Genomic DNA, 16,515 nt, shown 5'->3' on the forward strand with positions numbered 1-16,515 from the left:
TATATATATATATATATATATATATATATATATATATATATATATACCAATCCATTTATATTTCAACCTTCCTGTAGTACTCCCCACCATACATATTCGTTACCTATTCAGGTCACGGACTGCTCAATACACCCGTAACCCCTCCTCCTGCCCCTTTTACACCACCAACCCCCGTCCTCTCCTGATCCACCCAGACCGCCGGGGAACTGGTCGAGACGGTGATGTAAACCAACATTTTTCGACCCCAACTCTGCCACGCCCGCCTGGCTCACACCCAGCTCACTAATAAACAGATAGGCCGTGAAAATAATCAGAGGTTTACAGGTGCTGCTGACTCGGGGGACGAGAGAGAGAGAGAGAGAGAGAGAGAGAGAGAGAGAGAGAGAGAGAGAGAGAGAGAGAGAGAGAGAGAGAACGGGGTACAGATGAGGAAAGACGTAAGATGAAGACACAATTTTAGAAACGCAAAGAGAAAGACTGGCTAGACCGAGCTATGGGGACAGAAGACCTTCAGAACTATCGTAAGGCAAGGTAAGGCAAGATCCCAGACCAAGCTGTAATGATTTTACGATCGTAAGGTATATGTAAGGTAAGATAATGTCCCAGACCAAACCTGTGGGGTTTACACAACCTCCGAAACCATACGTAGGGTAAGGTAAGGTCCCCAGACCCAGCGGTGGGGGATAGAAGACATCCCGAACCATCGTGAAGTACACATACGGTAATGTACGCAAGGTAAAGTTCCAAGACGGCGGTCGTCCTGTATAGTTATGTTAAAGCTTACATGAGATACGAGAGTTTAACATAGTGACACTAATTACATGGTGACACTGCATGTATGATGGCTGAACTTATAGTGGCATTAAATGTATGGTGATAATTGACTGATGGAATATATGACGATGATGCACTTGGCTCATTACGACAGTTCAGTGTAAGGTGACACTGAGTGTGTGGTGATGACGTCTTGGTGTAGATGAACATAACCCGACCGTAACTGCTTCAACAGACAAACGAAAGTTATTTGCAAAGTTGCTTGAGGTCCCTATCAATAAACAGATAACCATCTTATATAAATAAATGCATAAATGAATAAATTATACATAAATAAGCCCCAGATCAAGCCAAAGTACGCCACACTTCGTGGCCACAACGAAGAATGCTACGACCCCCTAGATCCAGTATCTTAGGTGAGTGTTGTTGTTGTTGATGTTATTGTTGTTATATATCCTTGTAAACAGATAAATACACTTAATCTTGACAATCACTAAGGAAAAAAGAGCGTACCGGTACCACCATCTCCTATAATCATTCATTAACCCGGTTATCTATCACCCTAAATACCTCTTCTTTAACAGCTGAAAGACTGAGTGAAATACTTACGGCCCCAAAAGCTTCGTATGGCGTGTCGTGACGTTCTTGCCTTACCTGAAACAACGGAAAAAGAGAATTACATTGAGTCCAGGACACAGGTACTTAAATTCTTCTAAACTAGAATAATTCCAACACTGATTTCTATGAAAGACTCTTTGTATTCCCTTGGTTCTTTATAAAAGTTTCTACATCTGTAGGATGCGCTACCTCCAGTCGCAAGGGAAATGTAGAGTCCTTCAGAGTGACAAGTTCTTTGACGACATGTACTCCAAATGATACAGCCTCGTCTAAGGTTACTTATCACTTGCTGCAAATTCAGGCAACTAAGAACGAGATAGCCAGAGAGGGCAGCCCGCTTTCTCGTCCAGAGCCTCAGCATAGCTATGCAACGAGGGTACGGAAGTTACATGAACAGCGTACATCCCTCATCCAAGGAACTACGAAACCTTAACGATCAGTAATTCAGATTTTAAAATTTTGTAGCTGTTTTGTGTTTTCATATAAAAAGTCTGTTTACGTTTATAAATTCTTTTCCCCTTAAATGAACTATATGTGTGTTTTCATATCTGTGGATGTGTTTGTGTGGAGACATATGTACATATTCAATATATTTCAATAAGGAAAATAAATATGGGCGGTAGGGAAAGAAAATATTTCAAAGGGTCATCGGAAAAAAGTGAGTTCCCTTTTTTGATAACAAATGTGAATTCTCTTTCCTGAGGCTATGAACCCTGCAGACTGGGCCAGAGGTAGTTCAACTCTCTCTCTCTCTCTCTCTCTCTCTCTCTCTCTCTCTCTCTCTCTCTCTCTCTCTCTCTGACAACAATATGTGCGGAAATTTTCTCCATGTCCCTCGACGAGATATCAAAATAACGAGTGAACAAATGCATATATTTCACACCACCACTGACACACTCTCTCACTAATTCTCACCTGGATACGCTTCCAGAGGTCAAAGGTCATCGACCGTGCCGCCTTACTTGTAGGCGGAAAGATATAATTGTCATATTAAATCGTGGATAAGTAATAATCAACTCAGTATACCTGGAATGTAATATATACCTGAATAAAGGCTGGGACGACCTAGAGTCAAACAGATGTGGGAGTAAAACGTGAGCTGGGAGGAGAGAAATGTGCTAGTATTGACCACAGTGTTGAGGCGGGCGGCCGGCCTCACCATGTGGCCATCCTGGAAGTAAAATTACTGATCAGAAGAAGAAGACAATAATGGCGATTTTATATCCAAGATGGCAAAGAAAATCTAGGAAGTGTACATTTTCATGAGAGCGGATGAGGGCACACAAGGATACATCTGACTTACTTCTAGATACCAAATATTGTTAAAAGAGATTCTGGTTCTATATCCATAAACTTTCCGACATAAACGAGTCTAAAGCTGTTAAATCTCCTGTTTAAGACCAATTTCTATTAAGTATACATTTATGTTATGTTCAGGGAACATGTTAGATTAGTCAAAATAATGTCCAAAACATCCAGTACTGCTCAGTGCGGTTCAATGAAACACATAATCACTTGAGACAAGTTAAAAGCTTGAAAACTGTACCTATCTGAACCTAGATGGTAGAAAGTCACCACAACATACTGGCGGAAAATACTGAAAAGTCTATTCCCTGATATGTACACAAGATCATTCCTCGCTGGCATGACACACTAGGATGAACGTTCAAACGTCTACAAATGATCCAACAAACGTCTGGGGGATGAACAGCGTAAATCTTAAGGACGTAACTGTGCACAACGTACTACAGGTAAATACTTAAACAACAACGGTAGACTCCTGGACGTCTTCAATAAACAACGGGGAAGCTTGCACCAGGACCAGCCAGGATGCAAAGCAGGTAACAGATAAAGCCCTGAAGCAACGATCAGTTAAGCGAGTTAAAACAGTTAAGCAAGGTCGCGCAGACCAAGTTAGGGTACGAGCTGCAGGATCTGGCGTCGTCTTGTGGGGGAGGTGGGAGTGGTGGTCTCCCCCCCCCTTAACACACACACACACACACACACGCACACACACACACATCTCGGGCTCAGCTTCTACAGAACTAAGGCAAGTTATACCTAGGCCCTTGTATTGCAGAGAGTGTTTCGAAACGTTGCATTATATATTCTAACACGGAGAGAAAAAACTAGTTTAAGTTTCTATCATTGAAAGCATGCCGTGTGAATGTGTCTCACTTCTTGGTAAATGCACTCTTTGGTATGCTGTGGAAATTAAATTTTCTGCTTATCCCTAGACTCTCCAGAGGTCTGCTAATAAAATGTAGCTCACATTTTGCTCCGAGCAATACTGCACGAACCAGTTTATCTTTGTTTTGAAGCTTCACCCTAGGAGTCAGACTCAAAAACAAAAGAGCAACGGTAATCCTAGTCGCTTTGTTACAGGCGCGGACATGGAGCTGCGAAATAGTTAAGCAAAACACTTGTAAATGATTGTCTCGCATTCTAAATCCGCTGTAAAATGAACAGATGCAAAGCTTTCATGCAACATATTTAACTCTCCATGACAAAGTGAAACGTATTTCAACACAGCTTCCTATAAACACGACAGCGATTCACGCTTTACTTCTGTACTTATGTAAGTGCTATGTGACACATTTCACTGGAAGATTCTCACGTTTCCTATCACTGTAATCTTTAGTATAGAGATAATAAAGATATCCATCAACACAAGAGCGTGAGGTGTACCACAAATACTTGACACGATCTTATCAGAGTCAACGAGACACAGCCAGTACCTCGACGTAGCGACTGGTTCTTCACTACCCTTCCGAGACATCGTTGAGAGACTTGACTACTTTAATGATGTGAGCCTCACAGACCTCATGTATGTCAGGTGGCCATCGTGTTTACCATCAACATGCCTCAGGAGCTTGTAGAGAAGCTCCACTCCTATCACAGGAGGAACATGAACCTACTCCTCTATCTCAGGTCATTGTTCATATACTTTACAAATTTTCGTAAGACTAACAGAGAACTATCATTCTCCAGTGCAACTTCGCAGGTAATGTAAAAAGAAAGAAAAAAAAGTTGAAAAACATAATGAGTTCTGAGGAAATTCAGTGAATGATGCATAAAAGAATATTTCTTTACACCCTCTTGCCCCTCATTGAAATCTGGCGCTTGAAAATATGATGGATTACGACAAACTGTGATGAAAACAAATGATTAGTAATATATGTCTTATTACTTTAACCAAGAACATGTACATATCAATGCAGAAGGAACAAGGGTGAGGTGGAGCCCGAGAACACGATGAAAGGATGGAGTGAAAAAGCTTTGAGTTACAGGGGCCTGATCATGCAGGAGGGTGAGAGGAGTGCACAGGATGGGAAGAATTGGAGCGATGTGGTATACAGCAAAGTGCTTTCACTTGTGTGAACCAAGACACACGAAGCGGTCAAGGGAAACCAAGGTGTGTGGGGCTTTCCTGAGGATATTGTTTGCCAATATTGGGGCTCTTTTCTGATACGTTATACATGACAGCTTGAAACTGAATGTGAGCAAATGAGGCCATTTTTTGCCTGTTCCTGGCGCAGCCTCGCTATGAGGGAAAAGGCGAAGAAGTGAGAATATATATATATATATATATATATATATATATATATATATATATATATATATATATATATATATATATATATGTTAGGAAATATGTATGAATATATGCCAGTAACCAATTCTCCAGTTCTCGTCTGCACTGACGGAATTTTTACACAATTACTGAAGGATTACCGTACATGACAGACCTAAATCCGAATCTAGTTGTTAATCCCATCAAATTCATTACACAATAATCGCCACTAGAGCAAATAAAGTTCACTGTTTGATACTCGGTAATTAATTTAATTAGGTATGATACCCACACATCTGAATAACAATATCATGTCCACAGACGTATATTCCACCTGGCTCTTTCCATCCGTGGGTAATAATGATGATCAAGGCCACTGTGGCGCAGTAGTATTGTGATTTGTTCACAAATCTTAATGAAACATTTTTTTCTTTACGTTATCGTTGATTGGCTGCTGGCCTCACCTTCCTGGAAAAACATTACACAAATGATCTTGCCTAAGGTCTGCACTCTCTGTCTCTCCTGAATAACTTCCATCTTTACTGTGTCTCCCATCCTGTGAGAGGAGACTCGTTTTCTCGCTACGTTTCTTCCTCATCCTCCTTCTTTTCTTCCGAGTAAGCAATAATCATTTTTTATGAGGGATGGGGGGGCGTTGCTTCACTGTGAGGCTGATACACTTGAGGTTTGGTTCACGTGTGTCGTCACACAGTATGTCCAGTAGCCTCTCTCTCTCTCTCTCTCTCTCTCTCTCTCTCTCTCTCTCTCTCTCTCTCTCTCTCTCTCTCTCTCTCCCATGTACTTGATTTATTTCCTTGAGGAGCTTTCATGAGGTGAAGCACCAACCAACCTAAAGTAAAATAGAGGCATATTTTCGGATCCTGTTCCTTGCACTGTAAATCTCTTGTAATCTCTTCACACACCCCAGTACAATGCACCTATTTTCTTCATCTATTACTTGGCCATACACCAACCAGCGCTCACATATTTTGGCACAAAGATGTATTTTTACACGTCCCACGATGTCCATGTATCATAATTGTGATCTGATAAATTTGTGGCTCTTCCTTGGAAAGGGTTAGAGATCACCAACTGCTCATGCTTATATTTTCGGGGTCATTACTCAGTCATCTCTCATCCTTCAGCTGTGCCCAGCAGGTGGTGATCCACTCGAGGTTACCTTCCGTTTTGCTCCTACCACACAGGGTGTAAACTAGGGTTCTTGGACGTGTGTCTTCCGCCACCCGGGTTGTAGACTAGTTGGGAGGGGGGGGGGGGGGGGGTTCCAGATTACACAGGAGTAAAGACACGATTCGCTAAGTGTTATGAGGGGAGTTCCAGATTACTCTGGAACACAGCCAGGATTCGTGAAGGAATAAGAAGGGAGTTCCAGATTACATGGGAGTATAGCCAGAACTCATGAAGGGTTAGAGAGCAGAGATCTCACCATCACGCACGGTACGATAGACTGAACACGTCACGTACCAGGTGTAGGTACTGACAGAGGGAGCGAACTGTAGATTCCATGAAATTTAGGCTTTCTATACCAATAACCAAGGTGTAAAACTGTGAAATTAGCTTTCATGGTGTGTATAAGTCCCATATATCAATCACTTACCAAGGTAAGCCAATAGTATGTGCGCGCTTATGTATCTTCTAATATTTTCTATCTCATTTTCCCAGGATTGAGAGTTCTGGGCAACCCTCCTCAGACACTAATAGACTTTAGCTATTGTTCTCACCATTATCAATATTTCCTCAGCCAGCCTCAGTCCGCACCACAACGCTCCTTCCAATGCGTCCCCCTCGCTACATAAGGCTATATAAAAACACCTGACATTTGCAACGTTCATAATATTACATCGGTTCTCTGAAACACAGCTTCTCTAGGTTATATACAACCTGATCTAGATTATCAGAGAGCTAGCGCCTTATATGTCTGGGTATATAGAGACACAGTGCATCAAAGGAGTTTAACTGTAGGCAACATACCACTTGGTGATTGAGCCCTTAAGCACGACTGTACGACCCTTGAACATGAATATACGCCTCTGTGATGGCCTAGTCTTTGACCTGGTCACTTAAGAATCAGGTCAATAACCATGCCGTCACACTTAAGGGTTGTACCGTCACACTGAAGGCTTATAAAGACTCGAATCGTTGTGTTCATAAGGTCGAAAATCGAAATATTGCCTCTACTGCCATACTGTGACAGCTCACGCGACCCCAGGCCTGCCTCGCCTCCACCACCACCGCCATAGCAGTTTGTCCACACTAGCAAACCCTGGCTTCCAACCTCACCGATCTCGCGCGGTTCGAAATACCTCCCATTCCTGTAATTCCAGTTTGATCTGCCCCTCGATGCTCCCACCTGAGAAGGATTAAACAATCGGAGTTGCGAAACAGAGTTCTCTGATCCTAACTTCAATCTCTTCGTCGGTGACTGAGGAGCCAGATCTAGCATATTCCTCCAGCCTTACGGAGGGAACCCTTCACCATAGATACATATGTAGCTACTGATAGCAACATGCAATGTCTGTGGGATATCTTCATTGACTATGATTACCCCAGGACCAGTTTCTGTGAAGCAGCCCTGATGTTACTCAGGACTTTTCTAAAGGTTCCTTCAGTCCTAAACTGCGCTGCTTCTAGTAGCAGAAAAATGTGGACTCTCCAAAGGTGACTTTTCAGCCGTGGTGTAACCCCGAGCTGGTGGAGTCCGGTAACACCTCTATTTGTGTGTGTGTGTGTGTTTGTGTTGTATATACATACATATATATATATATATATATATATATATATATATATATATATATATATATATATATATATATATATATATGTTTGAAGGAATAGTGGTTCCAACAATGTTGTATGGTTGCGAGGCGTGGGCTATGGATAGAGTTGTGCGCAGGAGGATGGATGTGCTGGAAATGAGATGTTTGAGGACAATGTGTGGTGTGAGGTGGTTTGATCGAGTGAGTAACGTAAGGGTAAGAGAGATGTGTGGAAATAAAAAGAGCGTGGTTGAGAGAGCAGAAGAGGGTGTTTTGAAGTGGTTTGGGCACATGGAGAGGATGAGTGAGGAAAGATTGACCAAGAGGATATATGTGTCGGAGGTGGAGGGAACAAGGAGAAGAGGGAGACCAAATTGGAGGTGGAAGGATGGAGTGAAAAAGATTTTGTGTGATCGGGGCCTGAACATGCAGGAGGGTGAAAGGAGGGCAAGGAATAGAGTGAATTGGAGCGATGTGGTATACCGGGGTTGACGTGCTGTCAGTGGATTGAATCAAGGCACGGAAAGCTGTGTAGGTATGTATATTTGCGTGTGTGGACGTATGTATATACATGTGTATGGGGGGGGTTGGGCCATTTCTTTCGTCTGTTTCCTTGCGCTACCTCGCAAACGCGGGAGACAGCGACAAAGTGTACTAAAAAAATAAATAATATATATATATATATATATATATATATATATATATATATATATATATATATATATATATATATATATGTTATTGAACTTCGCCTACGCATGTTCCCACCACAAACAAGTAGTCGTCTTCAGCTAGGCTGTATCATCACCACCATCATCATCATCATCATCATCACCATCATCATCACCACCACCATCATCATCATCATCATCACCATCATCATCATCATCATCATCATCATCATCACCATCGTCACCATCATCATCATCATCATCATCATCATCACCATCATCATCATCATCATCATCATCACCATCGTCACCATCATCATCATCACCATCATCATCATCATCATCATCATCATCACCATCATCATCATCATCATCATCATCACCATCGTCACCATCATCATCATCATCATCATCATCATCACCATCATCATCATCATCATCATCATCACCATCGTCACCATCATCATCATCATCACCATCATCATCATCATCATCATCATCATCACCATCATCATCATCATCATCATCATCACCATCATCATCATCATCACCATCATCACCATCGTCACCATCATCATCATCATCATCATCATCATCACCATCATCATCATCATCATCATCATCACCATCGTCACCATCACCACCATCACCATCATCATCACCATCATTAGCAGCTGGAAGAGAGCTTAATCTCGCGTAAGACCGAACCAGACTCGTTGGTAAGCCAGCGCTGCCCACACACTTCCCAGTGTGACTCATGACCACAGGGAGGCCAACTGTCTTATTTGATGGGATGAAATCTGGCGACCTTTTCTTCCTTCTTAATGGAAGGAAGGAAGGCAGGAAGGAAGGCAGGAGAGAGGGAAGGAAGGGTGGTGCTGCAAGAGTCCCTTGACACACGTCTACTCTCATTTCTTTCCTTAAGGAGGCGCGGGCTTTTCTATACTTCGTGCTGGACATTTACTTAAATGAACTCTCATTCTCCGAATTCTAGAAAACTAACTTTCTCGTTTCTGTAATTACAAGAAACCTTTACTGCTAATTCTTGAAGTTTTGTAACTTCCAGTCACTCACCTGATTACGTCCCGTCCCTTCCAGCCTCCCGGAATTATTTCTCTCCCACAATGTGTATGAGACCAGGAATCCGTTACATCTCACCCGTGTCAGCATCACAGTGTTTATATTTCTCTTTTACGTCTCAGGCTTTTTATATCATCAATTTACGTAAATAACAATACATTTTTTCCCTCCCTTTACTTTTTTTTGCCATTCATATCATCAGTTAACGTACATATTTGTGATTTTTTTCTTCTTTACCTTTTATGATATCAATTGTTTACGTAAATAACTGTAAATGTTTTGTTTTGTATACATGAGTGAAAAAACTCGCTCCCCGTAATCACATATATTCATCACCTAAGCCTTAGTTACGTGAAAAAACACATAAGGAGACATATTACCCGGAGTGAAATTTAATACCAGGATGGAGGTAGAGGTCGTCATTTGTCTGTGGTTATGGCACTTATAATGGGAATTCGATTCTAATTATGATAATCGTCCATCCGCTTCGATCTCAAAGGAAAATGCAGAGTATGATGAGTGATTGGTCTAAGTAGACGATTTACCTGATAATGGCTCTACGAAATACCGATATGCCTTTCAATGGAGAAGAAATTGGTGGTTTTTGAAATGACGTATGATAATCTTGTGTTAACAAATGAGTATTTGTACATTCATCTATGAACACAAATGTGATATGAATGGTTAAACACACACACAAACACTCACGCACACAGAGAAAGACACTTCTTAAGTATGTTGAGTTCCGCATAAAAGGAATTTCGTATAAAGTTGAAGATTACGCTACTTTCATCGACACTTGATTACATAGCTAAAGCTCGTGAATGTATTTGTAACAGTTTCCCCTCAAACATCAGAAAAATGTCCATTTACACAGCAGTTTACCCTCATGACAATACGACCCCCTTTGAACACGACAGAGCAACCCATGAGCATGATGGTCTGTGGCATACATCCTCACCTTTGAGGGTCAGGTTAAGGGTCGTAGGTTAAGGTCAAGGGTTGCAGGCTACGGCCTACAATCTCTATTAATGCTTAAGGGGAGAGGTGGACTTAAACTGGAAATCAGAAAATGTTAGAACTATTATGGTTTGTTGTTGAATAAATAACTTTTCCTTTCACCCGATGGTCAAATCTTCACTAAGTCACTGACACAAGTTATCAAGAGCAATATAAGCTTACAGTGATGAGTGGCCGATGATATCTTTAATTTTCTACAATACTGTAAATATGATACAAGACAATAAGAGGAAAAAGATAACCTTTCCTGATTGGAAAACTCAAAAGTATAATAAACAAACGTTACAGATTATCAGTTCAAAGACAATAATGTTATTTCTCATGTTTCTGAAAATCAACCCTAAGATTGTGACTAAGTTACAGAAAAATAATTTAGTCAGTCAACTAATCAATTATTCATACACTTTACACCCACGAAATGTCAAGAACTTCTCTCCTCCACACTCGAACTTCTGATAAGAAATATGTCTGTAAATGCATATTCATCTTCAAACGTCTCACTGAATTCGTACCATTCATATCTAGTGATGAAATTTGATATGGCTGCGTACACGAAATGTTTCTTTTCTAAAAAAGAAAACTTAAAAAAATGATCATGGAATCATTTACAGAAAAATGACGGGTACTTTATTTCTTGAGGGTATACCTCGACCTCTATCTATAGTTGACTGTGTTAGAATGACTTACGTTACATAACATTCGAAGAATCAATTTCCCATTTATTGAAAACACAAAATCCCTCCTTTCGACAGCTATATCTATCTTACTGCCTCTATCATCCTTTCCTATCCCTTGAAGAAATTTTCTCCATATCTTCGCAAATTTTTAGTTTTCATCTAAATTCTTTCTTTGCTTATCGAGTATTTTCATCACTACTGAGTCACCTTTCCTTTTTGTGTACACTTCTCTGGATAAGTGCTATTAGACTCTCCCCTTACTATTAATGGTCGGGTTGATAAGGCAAAAGGCGTTCGATTCCATCTCTGGCCAAAATGGAAGAGGAAAGAGACCCACTTTAAATGAGCGAGCAGCTTTTCATACCGTGGCGAATTAGACTCCCAAAGATATTTTATGTTAGTTGAGACGGCACGGGCAACTGAGGCCCTAACCCAGGACATCTCTGTGACGATATACATATATATTTACATCCACCTTCGCCTGATCCAGGTACCCAGTTTACCGTACCAAACCCTAGGGGTTAGAGGAACAGCTGAGTTGACTGTGGACGGACTGCCGCAGCCATGATTCGAACATAGGCAACCAAACCTGGTCGACCTGTTAATGCGTGACGGCCAGGAAAGCTAACCGCTACACCACGGAGGTATGGAACAGATGCTCAGGGAGAGGAGTTAGTGTGGCACCTCTACCACTGCCCGGGCGTTTGGGAAGCAGATTATCGTGATGGTCAGTATGTAGGACAACCAACATAGATGATTTGGTTATGCTTAACACACGTATGTTACCGCAGTGGTGAACTGTTGTATAACCACACCGAAGAAATGTTAGAAAAGTCAGCATTATAATCAACTTACGATAAGTGTTTGAAGTTGCACAGAGGACATTTAATAAACAGAAAGACTTTTCGCTTTAATATTCTTTTGCATAATTTTGATTTGATTCGTTTTTTAATTGCATCGGCGGTGATGGCGTCTGACACGTTCATGTTTTATAAAGAGAGTTTTAATGCATGGTCTTTGAGAGTAACAATATTCATTCATGCGAAATAATGTTATTTTTCTTTTTTCAACATCCTTTCTGCTACCATTATCATTAGTGAATTTTTTCCATGATCAAGGGAGAGTAATTGCAAAAAGATGATTAATCTCACTAATGATGATTGTTCATCATACTGAGAAGCTGACAGACTGTTGGGAAATCACAAACCTATAATGCTTCATGTTCCATATTGACGTGCATAATAATGGTTAACGACGAAGATTAAGACAAACTCAAGATAGACTTTAAGGGGGAACAAAAGCTATGACTATGAGTTGTTATCAGACATTAAGAATTTAACATGAATTTCCTGCACTATTATCGGCACTACTATCACCGCTCACACCATCATCATCATCATCATCATCCCCAAAACCATCATCACGACCACCAGTAACAACACTATTGCCAGCACAACACACACCACCACTACCACCATCTCTAAAACTTGCCCACACCCTCAAAGTTGCCACCCACCACCACTACCACCACTACCACCATCCTAAGCTGTTACTTGCCAACACCCGGGCCAACGTTGCCACCACCAACACGTTACCATCTCACCAACAACTAGCCAGCTACGTCCTCACGTCACTGCAGCGTCTATGTCCCCGGGGAACAACAAACGCTACAGCGTCATCAGCATTATTACAGCTGGGACGCTCCACCGCAGTGGAAAAGGTGAGGGAAGTAGGCCCGGAAGGTGAAGATGCTGGTAATTGAACAGCCAAGATGCTGGCTGGTCCCGAGATGTGTGGGGCTGTGATGGCTGCTGGGAGAGAGATGCTGGTGATGTGTGTATATTGTTATACTTCGCCCCACAACCACCAAGAACCATACTTTCTGCTGAGCGGATATATATATATATATATAGACCTTGAGATGTCTGTAGACCCGACTCTCCTATTTCAAAAGGTTATAGGATGAAGGAAAGACGAGGGAAGGAAGAGGATTCCACAGTTTGAGCATGAGAGGCACTATACATGACAATCCTCATGTCGACGGGCAATAACAACACAAGAATTAGGCAATATAGTTCAAGTCGTTTGCTGGTTGACTGGACTACAGGCTCGCCCATATCAACTTACAGGCTCATGAAAACCGTCAACTTCAAGCGCCTACATCCCGATATATCGTCAACACCTCCTGCAAGTGTTGAGGACAATTATATAACCACGACACTTTCACTAAGCGAGTAGATGAGGTTATTCTAATGTTACTATTATGAAGAAGATTTTTGAGACCAAAATTTCAGACTTAAGAAACAATTTCATTCTTAATAATATAGTTAAGATCGATGTCTCAGAATGTCCGGTGGATAGTAAAAATAAAGGAGAAATTTCATCGCTAAACCTGCATTTACAGGTGCTGATAATAACAACTCTATATCTGAAGAAATCATAAGAAAGTAACAATAGTATTAGATAAGAGAGCCCCCAACAGACACTAGAGGTAGAAAAAAGATCCAATGCCAACGTAGTATATGTTGTATCTAATTATGGAGCGTTTAAAAGTAACATACTACTGTATTTTGTCATCACTTTGACATAAGCATAGAATTCCTAAACTCCTCATCTGTCCTGTGATACAGTGTGTGCTGGCACTACGCGAGACTGACTAGGTTTTCATATCTAAATTGTGAGAGCAAAGAAAATGTAAAACTTCCAGACGAACAGGTAGGCAGGCAGCCCCACACTGTAACGTAAGAATCTTGACGTGGAACATCAGCATCATGTTGACAATTAGTGCATGTATTCCAGACCGTGGCCTCTCCCCAGCCCTGGAAGCCCTCTTCCATTACTCACTAGGGGGTCTCTTTCTATACAACCACCCTGATATGACATAAAAAACTACTAAATTAATCTCAGCCGAGGGTCACCTTAATTTAGGTTCAGTTATTCCAAGCAATGTATTCATATTGTATTTATGTATGCACTCACTCAAAGCCTTTATGAATTCATCCAAAATACATAGTGAACTAGTTTCAGACAAGGACCCTTCAGAACATGAACCAAAAATACACTGCTCATTGTTGACATATGATGACCGTCGGATAGATCACCGACCAGTAATTATCATAGCTTCCTCATTATCAACATCACTTTTCAGGCTATTGATGAGACGAACACACATTGCTGCTGTGGTCTGCCAGTCTGGAAATCTCAGGCGCTGGTTCGTGCGGACGTGGTACACTTGACTCATATCCTCAGCTAACTGGGAAGGCAAGATGCTTTGTGCACTACCACGTTCCTCAGACGGTTTGTGGATTAGCACATTACTCAGGTGCCTTGCGGACAGATTGCAAATCCTTATGCGCTATGGAGACTAAGTTGTGGGATACCTGCATCACATCTTCTGATGCCTTGAAGGGATGATATGAAAGATGCCAAATTCACATCCTCTGGTTCTAAGAAGGATAATCATCTGGGCTTACCAGACTCCATATCTCATTACGTTTGGGTGGCGTGTGAGTTCTAAGCTGCCTCCTTTACATCCTCAAGTGCAGAAGGAAGGGGCTTCATTATATGTTGCTTGACACACACACATCCCCAGGTGCTGAGGCTGTGTGTTAGTATTTTCCTGTCTTACATACATCACATGAGATTCATGAGGTATGGGATGGCTTACTCACATCCTCATGTGTTGAGGATATCCGAGTAATAGGTCGCCTGACACATCCTGATATATCCTCATGAACTGGGTAGCATTTGTACCTTGAGGACCTGTCTCACATCTTCACTTGCTCGGGAGCTTTGAGTTTTGGTATGTCTGACATCTATCCCCAAGCGTTAAAAAGTCTTGATTGTGGACTGACTGAGTCTAAAGTCTCATCGGATTTTATGAAGACTAAACTTTTACCGAGAAAAGTAATCTGCCTGGGTACAGCATGGTCTTGATCATTACCACCAGGCAAATACTTATTTAAAACTGAAATCAACACAATACCCATACAAAAGCAAATCTAACATCAGGCCTCCACCAACATATATATATAAGTCACCAAATAGAATTTTCAGTCTGTCACCTCTAAATGCACTGACTCCCGAGTGGAGCAATATTTACCACTGGAGGTGCCAAAAATCTTGGCCTGGGAGTCTGCTCTTAATGTCCTGTCAGAACCAGTTAGCGCCCGGCACTGTTGCCACAACCCTCCACACCATAGGGGCTCGCATCCTCTTTCGGGAAGTCTCCCACTTTACGCAAAATAATTTCCGTAAAGATTCGCTACCTTCTCTTTTCTACGCTTTCCTTATGCATGGAAAATTTTATGGGCATAAAACTCTTGTCTGAGGTGATAAGGTATGCAAGTTCGATGAAATCTAAAGGAAGAGAAAGTGAAAGTGGGAGAGAGAGAGAGAGAGAGAGGGTGGGTCTCCCAGCCCTAGAGTTCATGGCAACCCTCAACACTGCTCCCACACTACATTAGCGGCCAATCAACACGAATTAATTAAGTAAATGGACGAGGTAATAAATTAACTTAAGCGACTGACGTGTCTCTCTCGGGCGACGAGAGTATAAGGCGAGGGAAGACTGACTGGCACAAGTGGCACTCCTGCTGACTGACACACTGCTAGGTGACACACGTAGTGCTGGGTGACAAGTACAGGGCTGGGTGACACGAACTACCGAGTGGCACAGTGCTGGGCGACACACAGCTGGCTTTGCATACCACTGGTCGATACGCAACTGAATGACACGCCGTCGCTGAAACGTTCAACAGGACCTGACGATACAGGGCTGGATGACACTGACACTGAGAACCTTGCTAACGAAGGTGACCGAGACACATCTGGCGTGACACAAAGTTGGCTGAGATAACTGGCGGAGGGTTGACTGAAGAAGGTCGATGGCATATGTGACTGAGACAATATTAGATGACTCATGACTGATACAGTTCCAGCAGATATGTAGTACATGACACAAATACTGGATAACACTGTCTACTCATCCCTGTGACCTTTTCTGGGGTCCTGTGGCAGTTTGAGAATGTGAGTAATGATGATCTGTTTCCTGTAAGGTTATCTCAAAAGAACTCGGCGACGAATCAAATCCTGCTCAAGGACATGTATGTTCGCAAAACTTCAAACTGGACTGCAATCCGAAAGATATTCTTCAAGAAATACTTGAAGCTTGGGTCAATGTCGTATCTCCATAATATCACAGTTGCATTGCGAATCTTTCTCAGTCTGCTTGCATCTGTTGCTTCAGGTGAACTACGTACCTTCAGCGTATTAGGGCAGGTAAAGAACTGCTACATCTGGAACAGGAACATCTGAATGGTCTT

Source organism: Panulirus ornatus, chromosome 19, assembly GCF_036320965.1.
Source record: "Panulirus ornatus isolate Po-2019 chromosome 19, ASM3632096v1, whole genome shotgun sequence".
NCBI lineage: Eukaryota > Metazoa > Arthropoda > Malacostraca > Decapoda > Palinuridae > Panulirus > Panulirus ornatus.